Source organism: Crinia signifera, chromosome 2, assembly GCF_055691185.1.
Source record: "Crinia signifera chromosome 2, ASM5569118v1, whole genome shotgun sequence".
Lineage (NCBI taxonomy): Eukaryota > Metazoa > Chordata > Amphibia > Anura > Myobatrachidae > Crinia > Crinia signifera.
This window is the reverse complement of record NC_139218.1, coordinates 250,557,654-250,572,270: the sequence shown is the minus strand read 5'-3', so window position 1 is coordinate 250,572,270 and position 14,617 is coordinate 250,557,654.

Here is a 14,617-nt window from a genome sequence, read left to right as displayed (position 1 = left end):
TGGTTGTATCCAATTTTTATATGGTTTAAAGCAGTGGTACAAGCAAAGTCATGTCGACGTTTCAAAGCCGGTGTGGCTTTTTCATCAGGACGTGTGCTTCTTAAAAGTGCATAAAGTGCTGTGCAAAAGAAAGGAGCAGTGAGCTCTCCTACCTTATCTAGCAGCTCTAACAAACGGGTGTCCTGCACGGACGCCGGTGCCCCCAGGCTGCACTTCTGGACTCTCAGATCCGCCCCTACACTGTTCAGGGCTGTTGCTGGGTTACCAAGGACGCGGTCTGCCGGGCTTCTCTGGGTCCGTGAAAGGCAGTATAATAAGACCAACAGCAAAAACCTGTTGAATATAAACAAGTGAAAACATATTAAACCTCTAATGAAACAAGTGATCTGCGAGCTGCTAGAACAATATTGCGTGGGATAAAATAAAGTTATGAAACTATGGGTGCCGTTTTTGGGGGTTAAAAACATAAATCATTGGCCATCATGCTTCAGCGTATGGTGACGGCATTTGTGGGGGAAACACTCACACAGCATCTTATGCACTTTTCTTTAGCTGCAAAACTATTAATAAATCACAATATACAAACAGTAATAGTGTTGCTGGATTATTAGGAAATAATTATATAAAGGCATTCCACGCAATTTTTTCATTAAGTCCTATTGGTGCCATGGCGTTTAACTTGAAGATCCATTGAGATTCTCTCTGTGATAGTAGCTTTTGACGATCGCCACCTCGGCTGAGGGGGGGGGGGGGGTATGATCGATAATTTTACTACTCAAATCTCTCAATGTGTGGCCACTCTCCTTGAAATGTTTGGCCACAGGCTGTTCAATTTTTTCTCCTCTTAGACATGCATTTATCGCTGTTCTGATGGTTTGTCCTACATAATGTTTTCCCCAGGGGCAATAGAGTAGGTAGATGATAAACTGTGATTTACAGGATACTACATGTTTGATTTTGAAGTTTTGTCCTGTCTGGTGGTGTTGGAACATGTTTCCTGGAACCATAGATTTGCAAGTGGTGCACTTCGGGCACCTGTAGCAAACTTTTTTTTTTTTTTTGCTGTATATAGTATATGTACCATTGAAGATGGTGTTATCAGGGGTTTGTGGGGTCAGATTTGTCCTCACTAACATGTCTTTCAAGTTTGTACCCCTTTTATAACTGGGCATTATTGTTTTGTGCTTAAAACAGGGTAGCTGTCTATCACTTGTCACTAATGGCCAGACAGCGTGTTAAGCTTGCGGTAATACTTGACTTACTGGAGTGTAGGTCGTAACAAATGGTATTTTGTTGCTTAGGGTCTTTTTCTTACTAGGTTGGAGCAGAGAGGAATGAGGGATTTTCTTGTGTGCTTTTTGTTTGTTCAATATTCCGAGGTCATACCCTCTCTGGATGAATTTGGATATCAATTTATCCAGATGATAATTGAGTGAAGATCTGTCGCTGGTTATCCTGGCCACCCGTATCATCTGAGATTTGGGCAGTCCCTGTTTCAGGGAAGGAGCATGATTGCTGCTGTATTTAAGTAGAGTGTTTCTGTCCGTTTCTTTTTCATACACTGTGGTTTGTATGGTATTATTGCTCAAGGTGAGGGTGACATTCACATAGTTAATGGTGGTTTTATCCATAGTTGAGGTTAATTTTATAGGGCCCGCCACCTAATTGATGTTGTTTATGAGGGTGGTTAATTCATCGGGTGTCCCCTTCCATATCAGCAAGAGATCATCTATGTACCTGGTGTACATGATGATCTTTGAGGTGATTGCTTGATCTGTAAAAAATAAATGGTTTTCCTGTTCAAACATGTATACATTGGCCAGGGATGGCGACACATTGGACCCCATTGAGCAGCCTGTCAGCTGTAAGAAGTATGACCCATTGTGTAAAAAGTAGTTGTTTTTAAGGGTTAGTTCCAACAAAGTGAAGAACAAGGAGATGTCTAGAGAATCAAAGTGAATGCGGTACAGAAAGGATCTCATGGCCGCAATGGCTTGGGGGTGTGGAATCACAGTATATAGATTTTTTACATCCATAGTGCACAGCATAGTGTTATCTGGTAAAGCTTCCAATTGTTCCAGTTGACAAAATAATTGAGTCGTGTCCTTCAAAAAAGTTTTCTGTTTCATGATGTATGGTTGTATGAGTGTATAAAAAAACTGGGAAATTGGTTGAAACAAGGATTTACGGGCCAAAATGATGGGACGGCCGGGAGAGTTTATTGGGTCTTTGTGTATTTTGGGTATAAAATAAATTACAGGGGTTATAGGATGATCGTGGTGAGGGTCTGGTGGACTTTCTTAATGAGCAAATTGGACCGTAATGCCATGGTGAGGATTTGTTCTAGTTCCTTTTTAAAGATTGGGGTGGGATCACCCCGTAATTTCTTGTAGGTGACAGTATCCGACCAGAAGGTCATCTAAATCAGCAACATATTTGGTGGTGTCTTGAAGGACGATCGCCCTGCCCTTGTCTGTGGGGCGGATGGTGATATCCAGATTGGCTGAAAGATCTTTCAAAGCTTTTAAATTACTTTTTCTCGGATTGGAATGATGCTTAGGTGCATTGGAGTCAAATCATCGTACTGCCTCATCCACAATCCTGCTGAAGGTTTTAATGGAAGGATTTTATGAGGGTGGATCAAACGTGGAGTGTGCATGCCCTTTAAAAATATATATATATATATATATATATATACATACACACATACAGGATACCAAGACACTCGCCATTCCTGGCGTGTGACCACATGCTCTAATAAATACATGCTCAACACATAATGAACTAACTCACCTTAATGTACAAATAATCAAATAAATAACAGGGTTTTAGTTCCTTAATTGATCAATGAATTTAAGCTTGAAGCCCATCGCCAAGGAACCCCATTTTACTGAAACTAACAATTAGTCTCTTAAGAACCTGGCAACTGCTGACACATCATTACTAAAATGAACATGTGCTTGTTTTCTGGTTTAGAGCTCACCTGCCAACTACCTTATGGCTTTTAAAGGTGACAATCACCAACACAACTCCTGAAATAGCACTAAGGGGGTCAGCTGTCACAGGTTAAAGATAAATGAGCTTACCTGGGGTACATGAGAAAGCTATGATTATAGAATGGTTTAAACCAAATATATACATACAGGATGCCACTGCACTCACCATTACTATGAATGGGGTGCAAACTGCACTTGCCATTCCCAGGTTGGCCTGTGACCACATGCTCTAATAAATACAGATACATGGGGCTCAGAACTCTAAATAATAAATGAACTCACTTTAATAATATAATATATTTTGTAGAACTTTAGATTGACAAAGCATGAACATCGGCAGTTTTGCAACGTAGAGTGGTCTTTATTCTCTAAGAGAAGAGGTAAAACCGCGCTAGCTAAGAACATGCAACAGGTGTAAATAATAATGAGCAAAGATTTATTAAAAATAGGTATAGTTAAAATGATGTGATAAATCATATGTCCATAAAAGTTAAAGGTACCACAAAAGTAAGAAGTGAGAGCATGAATAGTCACCCACAGTTCAGACGTATAGTGTCCTGTGTCCGTTCCTCATGGTGCTTCCGGGTTTCATCACCTTGAAAAAGCTGCAAAGCGAAACGCGTTGGTTGAAGAGAGCAAGGACACCCAATATCCAGACGCCTCATTGTTCATCCCCTGCGACCGAATCAGCTTCCTGAATTGATTCCCACAGTCAGAAATCCAGGGATAGCACTACTACGCATACCAGGTAGAGCACCTCATAACAACAGGCGCTCCCTGGGTTGGAGATCAGCACCTCTCCTAAAACAAGTCTCCCCTGTCATTGGCATTCACAAATGGAATAACAACCCAGAAGCACCATAAGGAACGGACACAGGACACTATACGGCTGAACTGTGAGTGACTATCCATGCTCTCACTTCTTACTTTTGTGGTACCTTTAACTTTTATGTACATATGATTTATCACTTAATTTTAACTATACCTATTTTTTAATAAATCTATGCTCATTATTATTTACACCTGTTGCATGTTCTTAGCTAGCACGGTTTCACCTCTTCTCTTTTCTTCACTGCATTATTTGAGCTTGAATTCCCAATTTTAGAAACCGCAGCTCCAGTAAAACAACTCCTCCCAGGCGCCCCCCTAGGGCACTTCGGTGACCTACCCCCTTTCTTTATTCTCTAAGAAGTTGCATAAACTAGTTGCTCACCGAAGATCTAGTTAATTTTGATTGTCATGGGCTCACTGATGCTAGCTTTCCAAGGCCTATTGCATGGCCACTGGCTGGCATCAGGAGCTCTGACCACTCTCTCTAGCTCAGCTACATAGGAAAGTGTCTCTCTGAAGTGTGCAAGGTGGAACCCACCCCTGCATTCAGAAAGAAACAGGATTCTGGACTGGGAGGTGGAGTTCCCCCACTAACCTCTTTCATACCTACACCCATGTTGTAAGCCTGTAATAGTGCCACCTGAGTTTCTCTAGCACATTATATATACTGTGATGAATTGAGCACATACACTGGATCAGATAAAGTCTTGGTGTTTATTTTCATAGTAGATAAACAGCATACCATGTAATCAGCACAGTAAAGATGGATACAGCATTTGCAGCATAAAGGTCACAGCATAGTATAAGAACTTCAGGAAGCTGCAGTGGTCCCTACTGTAGCCCACACCCTTGCCTATCGCTTTGACAGCTAATCCACCATCAAGAGCATTTTCCCTCTACACTGGAAACACTTATATCAAGAGAGCACAGGTGCTGCTGATTACACAAGCTTGTTGCTGCTACTGCTCCAAACCCTGGTCTGGATCCTCCACATTACTCTCATGTGGAGAGATGCTGTCTCTGCCACAATACATACAACATCAGTTCATCTATGAATTGTAATAAGATGTTGGCATTTAGATCAAAGTGAAGGAAGGACATATAATTCGAAAAAAGTGTAATAAAAATCTTGCAATGTAATTGTATATCTTGTTCTCTTTATTCTATTTGGTCCATTGAAAATATCCAATACACTTAAACTTTTGTTTTAAGTCATATCATGTTGTCACTTTGTACAGAGCCATAAATAGGTATTTTGGTGCCCTGTGCCATAATTATTGTTGATGCCCTCTCCCCATACTGAAAATAGGCCCTGGTACAGCATAGTATTTATTCATCATACATATTGTCTGATATTCCCATTAAACCACATAGAAGTACCCTTTAAACCAGGGCTGGGCAACACCGGCCCTCCAGATGTTAGTGAACTACACATCCCAGGATACTTTGCATTAGTTTTGCTATGTGGCCATGCTGAAACTGATGCAAGGCATGCTGGGATGTGTAGTTCATCAACATCTGGAGGGCCGGTGTTGCCCAGCCCTGCTTTAAACACATTATGCCACCCATGTTACATCATACAGTGTTGCCCCCTTTACATGTTAAACCACATGGTTTACCCCTTATACACATTACACCATTCAGTAGATACCCTAAAACATGTTACACCACAGTAGAACCACGTATACATGTTACACAACATTAGCGACCCTTACACAAAGTATGCCTGTTAGAGACCCACATATACATTATCCAAAGTAAAGCCATTCATACTCCTGCCTGGTGGAAGTCCCTTGGGAGAGATGTCACTCCCAGTTCTTGCAAACACTGCAGTAGAGCACACAGAGAAGACAGCTGCAGTGCTGCCTGCTATGCTGTGTATCAGCAACAGTGCATCCAGAATAGGAGAATTGAGCTGTAATGCTACTTACTGTATATATATTACAGTGGGCAGAGCTGCATTTGGGGGCAGTGGTGGTGCATATGGTATATGCAGCTGGTGTGCCCACAGGACACCGTGCACCATCCACACCAACCTAGTTACAGCCCTCGCTCTGCACATTTTATTAAAGATTTTATTTTACTCTGTAATGCCAGGAACATAATTTAGCCATGTTTTTTTTTAAATTCTGCTTAATAGTCTCTGAATCTCCAGTGTAACAAAATAGGCATACCAACTTATAAGAGTGGGAACTAAAGACATGCTATGACTGATTACCCTTTTAGGATATGCATAAGCATATATGCTGAGATGCAGTATACAATCCATCTACCTGATTTAGAACTTAACAAGCACTTTTTAAGATATGGCAACCTTTTCACTAAGTCTCAAACACAGACAAAGTCACAGCTCTGGAAATGAACCAAGGATAAAATGCCACTGGCAACTTGTGCTCAAAAGTCATTTAATATACTTTGTATGTGTTACAGTGAGTTTTCCTTCAAAGGATAGCTTAAAATCACAGGCAAACATGAACATAACAAATTTAGTTCAGTAACTTAAAAACAAATAGTTGGAAAGCACACAATTAGAAAAACTGATGATTTACGTTTATTTTCATGTACATTTCATTTGTTTTGTTTTATTTTTATTCTTAAGGCTCAAGACAGCACACAATGAAATATTTGAAAACAGGTTAACAATATCAGTTTTTTGCAGGCATTTGCTTTAATTAATAGTAATCTATGGATAGAATAACACTAATGCTACCCATACACTTGTGAGATAATGCATGCAATCATTAGATTTCGACTATATTTGTTTGATAAATCGAATGATTGTATGCATATTTTAGGGACCATTCGACGCAATGCTCGGGCCCTCCATTGAATGTCACGTTGATAGATAGTATGTGCAGCACATATTATCAAATTGCAGGAGCCACATGCGATCGCTCGAATGCTGGGGGAATGCTGGGGGAGGGGGTCGGAGGGATTGCTGTTGGTGTCCGTCTGGGTACTTTAGCGCTGTTAAGGAGCGCTAACTGGCAGCGAGGTTCAGTGGAGGTGACAGAATTGTTTAAAACACTTTCAGAGGGCTGCCCAGTGTTTTACTTTTTTTTTTTATTCTACCGTCACGCTGAACCCTGCTGCCCACTAGCCCTACTTCATAGCGCTCCGCTACTCCACCGCCCTCTGCCTGCCCTCTTCCAGCACCCGATGTGCCATCGCAAGATTGCATACATTATCGAGTGCTTAAAGGGGGCACTTTTTGCACCATAAGATGCGATCGGATGCGATGGACCATGTACTTCGATGTCGCATCGAATCTGATCACATAAGTGTATGGGTAGCAATAAAGTTAACCTTTACTTAATTAAATTCATTATATCTGAATAAAATAATTGAATCTGAGAATATAAACAGAATAATTTGTTACTTAGTCAGGATTAATTATTCAACATGACTCAGTAAATTAAAACTTAATTCCTGAAATGTGCACGTTTGCATCATTTTCACAACCTCATTTTGTTTGTTTTTACCTCATTAATTTTTGTTTTGCCCACTTCTCCCTCCTATATGTTGTTTCCAAAATATCACTATGGGCTCTTTTTATCAAACACTGGTAACCCCTATTTCTCCCATTCACCATGGGGAAAGATGTTATCGCAGGTTACTGCAATTTCTGCAGAGAAATCAATTATTTATCTTGCGGTCCCATAGTTACCATTTGTACATGCTTCACCATATTGTTTTTTTTAATCCTAACACCATCTGTAGATGAGCAATGAGAACTCAGCAACGTCCTCATGGCTTCAGTGAAACCTTTAAGGCTGAATGCCTGGTAGGTGTGAAGAGATTAATGCACATTTCATATCAAACGTTCACTCACTGTTTCAGATGTACTGTACTAGGCTTGAAAAGTGATAAAATGGAGAGACATGATGTACCAGCCAATCAACCCCTAAATGCCAAGCTACTGGCTGTGACAGTTAGTAGCTACTTGGTTTGTGGTTTATCACTATCCACTTTGTAACTGTTATGACCTAGTACATCCTGCCCACAGTCTTATGCAGAAGAAGACTACACTATACTATAATATTGTAAATAAATGGGGTAGTAAGGTGCAGAGGTACAGATTAGGAAATGGATAGAGAATATATTTGCGTAATCACTGTAATCCTATGCAATCTGTCTAAAATAGTTGACCCACCTGAATCTTTCATAGGTAAAATGGATAATCCTGCAACTGATGACCCAAAATGGCTCCATGTCCTTTTTTACAATATTATATTCATGGCTCTGTATTCCATACACAAATATATTATACTTACAGAGTCTTAATTGCATATGCTATCTGTTAAGCATCTACTGTGACATCTCTCCCGTTAGGCTTTTTCTACCTTTCGTTGTTCCCTCCTTATGGCAGAGTATTCTCAACATTATTGTAAAATGGTTGTCTGGAGATTTGCAACCAGACAAGTCAGACAGCTGTCCATCAATTCTGTTGCTAATACTTTGCCAGACATATTCATTGTTTATCAACTACAACTATTGAATGGATTCCATTATACTGTATGAGTTCCATAGTATCACTGTATGTGTGTGTGATCCTGTGAGTTTGTACAGTATGTGCTGGTATATGCAGGGTTAGAAATTAATTTATGGTACTGAAATAGGAATTCATTAAGTGGGAGCTTAATTTGATAATGAGGGTGGTGGGGAAGAAATAAAATGAAGGTGTAGATTGCAAATTAATACGTACCCAAAAATCAATTGGAAAGTAGAGTGCTTGGGGAGAAATAACATACATTAGGGAATATTATTTTACTGAAAAGAGTGCATAAATTGTCATGGGGGAGGCAGAAATTAACTTTAATGCCTAACGTAATGTCACAGACATGATCTGATCTTAGGGGTTTCATAAATTATCGAAGTAGCGGTAATGAATTGAGTCTGGAGGGGCATAATTTGGCAATGTGCATCAAGTTCACTCATAAGTTTATAGAATTTCTGATTGCTGGGCTGAACTGGTATCTTCATAAATCAAGAGAGCACGGTACAAGAGAGCACGGTACAAGGGAGCACGGTACAAGAGAGCATGGTACATTGATAGACATTTCATGATGCTTTTAAATATGAGCTTGTGCTTCCCAACCACCACTTTCATTGTATTTAGAATAATTGAATTTCCTTTGTTTATTAGCTGAGTGTGAGTGTAATTACTACTTGAGGAGATCACATCTTATGAATGTTCTCTAGGTAATGTTGCTACTGATGCCACACATGACAATTGCTTGTGGCTAGATTAACAAACTATGGATTTAAGAATTCTATTGATGCCTTATAAGGAGGAAACTGCATGCACTCTGATTCGATTAGGAGTCAAATATATCTCTGTACATAGATGCAAATGCTAGTTTTGCATACAGTGCTAGTGCAATTTAAATGTTTCATCCTATTCTGAGATTGAATGTTTTGGGCTGGTAAGTAGGCAGCAACAATGCAAGAACATGGAACCTCTGTGACTTGCTGGAAGTAGCATAATGATGTTGTGGGCATGTATCTAAAGTTTCATGGGATTCTAGTTCATGCCTTTAGAGAAAAAAACTTGTTTCAAATGGATTTCTTAAAACTAATAATATTGGTTGTGATGGCTGGTGTTAAATCAATGGGCAGTGATTGATGCCTGCAGATGTACAAACCCCCATATTAGCCTTAAAGTTTCTTAATTACATTAGCATAAAGAAGTAAATCAGATTAATGAGATTTCCAGCATATATAGCCATTTTGGGTGCGGCTCAAAATCAGACCGTCTGTGTGTTTTTTATTTACACTATCAAACAAAAGTTTTAGAGTAGGCTCATTTCTACAGTTTTTGTTGAAATTTTTATCAGTTCATGTCCAGAGAATAACTTGAAATTTTATAAAGGAGAGTACTGTGGTAAAATGTGATGAATAATTCAAATGTCAGACAAAAGGCTAAATGTAATACAGTTTAGTGCTAAACTCAGGCTTTTCTAGGACTCATACATGTAATAGGGTGCAAAATCATTCAAACTCATGTTACTCGCATTCCCACAACTCGCAATGGGCAAACTCGCATACAGATGTTTTCCCATTTTACACGTACAACTCAGCCAAAGTTATAATTGGCAAGATGTAAACTCTCACAAAATTACTTACAGCAACTCACCAAACCATTTTATATGTTAACTCAATGTGACACAAAAAAATGTAAATATCACTTTAAAGGACCATTTACACTAATTAAATATATAATAGTTAAAAAAAAAAAAACATTTACAATTGAATACCCATAAATATTGTACACACATGTCTGTAAAAAAAAAAAAAAATTCCCAAATGTAAAACCAATTTAAACAAATAAATTAAACTTGAAATACAGACAATTATTTGTTAGAGATAGAACTTCTTCTGCCCTTACCAGCCCCTTTAGGTGCACCTCCTCGCACGTGCACACTGCGACTATGGGGAGTGAGTGGTGATGTAGTTGGGGGATTTACGGTATGTCTGGGAGTTTACTGACGTCACTTAGGGAACATCCCTTATGTTTGTTCCCAGATAGCCTGTGTCATTTCACTGGCCATCTGGGTGCAGGTCCCCAGGTTCATCTGGTTTAGTTTGTGTAGTTGGTGTATGATGGCATTGATTTGCTGGGTTTGCGTGACAGTTAGTAGCTACTTGGTTTGTGGTTTATCACTATCCACTTTGTAACTGTTATGACCTAGTACATCCTGCCCACAGTCTTATGCAGAAGAAGACTACACTATACTATAACATTGTAAATAAATGGGGTAGTAAGGTGCAGAGGTACAGATTAGGAAATGGATAGAGAATACATTTGCGTAATCACTGTAATCCTATGCAATCTGTCTAAAATAGTTGACCCACCTGAATCTTTCATAGGTAAAATGGATAATCCTGCAACTGATGACCCAAAAAGGCTCCATGTCCTTTTTTACAATATATTCATGGCTCTGTATTCCATACACAAATATAATATGCTTACAGAGTCTTAATTGCATATGCTATCTGTTAAGCATCTACTGTCACATCTCTCCCGTTAGGCTTTTTCTACCTTTCGTTGTTCCCTCCTTATGGCAGAGTATTCTCAACATTATTGTAAAATGGTTGTCTGGAGATTTGCAACCAGACAAGTCAGACAGCTGTCCATCTATTCTGTTGCTAATACTTTGCCAGACATATTCATTGTTTATCAACTAGAACTATTGAATGGATTCCATTATACTGTATGAGTTCCATAGTATCACTGTATGTGTGTGTGATCCTGTGAGTTTGTACAGTATGTGCTGGTATATGCAGGGTTAGAAATTAATTTATGGTACTGAAATAGGAATTCATTAAGTGGGAGATTAATTTGATAATGAGGGTGGTGGGGAAGAAATAAAATGAAGGTGTAGATTGCAAATTAATACGTACCCAAAAATAAATTGGAAAGTAGAGTGCTTGGGGAGAAATAACATACATTAGGGAATATTATTTTACTGAAAAGAGTGCATAAATTGTCATGAGGGAGGCAGAAATTAACTTTAATGCATAACGTAATGTCACAGACATGATCTGATCTTAGGGGTTTCATAAATTATCGAAGTAGAGCTAATGAATTGAGTCTGGAAGGGATTAATTTGGCAATGTGCATCAAGTTCACTCATAAGTTTATAGAATTTCTGATTGCTGGGCTGAACTGGTATCTTCATAAATCAAGAGAGCACGGTACAAGGGAGCACGGTACAAAGGAGCACGGTACAAGGGAGCACGGTACAAGGGAGCATGGTACAAGAGAGCAGGGTACAAGAGAGCACGGTACAAGGGAGCACGGTACAAGGGAGCACGGTACAAGGGAGCACGGTACATTGATAGACATTTCATGATGCTTTTAAATATGAGCTTGTGCTTCCCAACCACCACTTTCATTGTATTTAGAATAATTGAATTTCCTTTGTTTATTAGCTGAGTGTGAGTGTAATTACTACTTGAGGAGATCACATCTTATGAATGTTCTCTAGGTAATGTTGCTACTGATGCCACACATGACAATTGCTTGTGGCTAGATTAACAAACTATGGATTTAAGAATTCTATTGATGCCTTATAAGGAGGAAACTGCATGCACTCTGATTCGATTAGGAGTCAAATATATCTCTGTACATAGATGCAAATGCTAGTTTTGCATACAGTGCTAGTGCAATTTAAATGTTTCATCCTATTCTGAGATTGAATGTTTTGGGCTGGTAAGTAGGCAGCAACAATGCAAGAACATGGAACCTCTGTGACTTGCTGGAAGTAGCATAATGATGTTGTGGGCATGTATCTAAAGTTTCATGGGATTCTAGTTCATGCCTTTAGAGAAAAAAACTTGTTTCAAATGGATTTCTTAAAACTAATAATGATGGTTGTGATGGCTGGTGTTAAATCAATGGGCAGTGATTGATGCCTGCAGATGTACAAACCCCCATATTAGCCTTAAAGTTTCTTAATTACATTAGCATAAAGAAGTAAATCAGATTAATGAGATTTCCAGCATATATAGCCATTTTGGGTGCGGCTCAAAATCAGACCGTCTGTGTGTTTTTTATTTACACTATCAAACAAAAGTTTTAGAGTAGGCTCATTTCTACAGTTTTTGTTGAAATTTTGGTACTTCTTTACTTTCACGGCGCCACTAGAAATCGCGGGCATCGCGGCCATTGAATGCACTAAAAATCGGGTGCGACGCGATGCCCGCGATGCCCGCGATTTCCCATAGGGACCAATGTTAAATTTCTCAATTGACCCGATTTTACTGTTCAATGCCTCAATTGACACGATTTTTCCATAGGAAACAATGTTAAAAGGCCCACAGAGGCCAAATAGCCACCCTGAAGTGTGAAATGGCCCCCCCAATTGTTAACGCCACCCCACGATCAACGTGAACCCGAAGCGTGGCAAGCGCAGCGAGCCCGCGAGGGGCGGCGGTACGCGTCCTCCGACCTTTTCATATACCCACTATCCACGTCGGCGTGGAGTTGAGAATAGAATAGTGTGGCGAGCGCAGCGAGCCACCGAGCCCGAAGCGTGGCGAGCGTAGCGAGCCCCGCGAGGGGACGCGGATACCTTCACAGGTAAACACGTCCCTTCGCGGGCTTTACAGGTATCCTTGTCCCCTCGCTGCGCTCGCCACGCTTCGGGCTCGGTGGCTCGCTGCGCTCGCCACACTATTCTATTCTCAACTCCACGCCGACATGGATAGTGGGGGTATGAAAAGGTCGGAGGACGCGTACCGCCGCCGCTCGCCACGCTTCGGGTTCACGTTGATCGTGGGGTGGCATTAACAATTGTGGGGGCCATTTCACACTTCAGGGTGTCTATTTGGCCTCTGTGGGCCATTTAACATTGATTCCTATAGAAAAATCGTGTCAATTGAGGCATTGAACAGAAAAATCGTGTCAATTGAGAAATTTAACATTGGTCCCTATGGGAAATCGCGGGCATCGCGTTGCACCCGATTTTTTAGTGCATTCAATGCCCGCGATGACCGCGATATCCTATCTGTCCTAATCTAGTGGCGCCGTGAAAGTAAAGAAGTACCGAAATTTTTTATCAGTTCATGTCCAGAGAATAACTGAAATGGTATAAAGGAGAGTACTGTGGTAAAATGTGAAGAATAATTTAAATGTCAGACAGAAGGCTAAATGTAATACAGTTTAGTGTTAAACTCAGACTTTTCTAGGACTCATACATGTAATAGGGTGCAAAATCATTCAAACTCATGTTACTCGCATTCCAACAACTCGCAATGGGCAAACTCGCATACAGATGTTTTCCCATTTTACACGTACAACTCAGCCAAAGTTATAATTGGCAAGATGTAAACTCTCACAAAATTACTTACAGCAACTCACCAAACCATTTTATATGTTAACTCAATGTGACACAAAAAAATGTAAATATCACTTTAAAGGACCATTTACACTAATTAAATATATAATAGTTTAAAAAAAAACATTTAGAATTGAATACCCATAAATATTGTACACACATGTCCGTAAAAAAAATAAAAATACCCAAATGTAAAACCAATTTAAACAAATAAATTAACTGAAATACATACAATTATTTGTTAGAGATAGAACTTCTTCTGCCCTTACCAGCCCCTTTAGGTGCACCTCCTCGCACGTGCACACTGCGACTATGGGGAGTGAGCGGTGATGTAGTTGGGGGATTTACAGTATGTCTGGGAGTTTACTGACGTCACTTAGGGAACATCCCTTATTTTTGTTCCCAGATTTTGTCATCTCAAACATGCATAGGTTCATTTCACTGGCCATCTGGGTGCAGGTCCCCAGGTTCAACTGGTTTAGTTTGTGTAGTTGGTGTATGATGGCATTGATTTGCTGGGTTTGCGTGTCCATAAATTCATTCTGTGCATGCCAGAAGTTGTCCAGGGACAGGCACTTATATTCCACACTTCAGGTACATTGAGGCATGGGTTGTGTTGGGGACTAATGGAGGGTTGCTGGGGTAATGGGTGCATGGCTGATGGTTCTCTCCTCCTCCTCATAGAAGCAGTCTTCCAAGCTGACAGGTGTTGGCAGGATCGGAGGTGGTGGAGCAAATGATGGAGCCAGGGAGATATGTAGAAGAAAGGGGACAACTGGTGGAGGCAGAAGAACAGAGCGTGAAAAGAGGAATACAATGTTAGATTACATGTACTATATAAAATCTGTTCCTAGTAATTTACACAAACTAATGGTGCATGTTTTAGAAAACATCCATGCTTATGGACAGGTAGATTCAGTCAGTGCAATAAGTAATAACATACTGTAG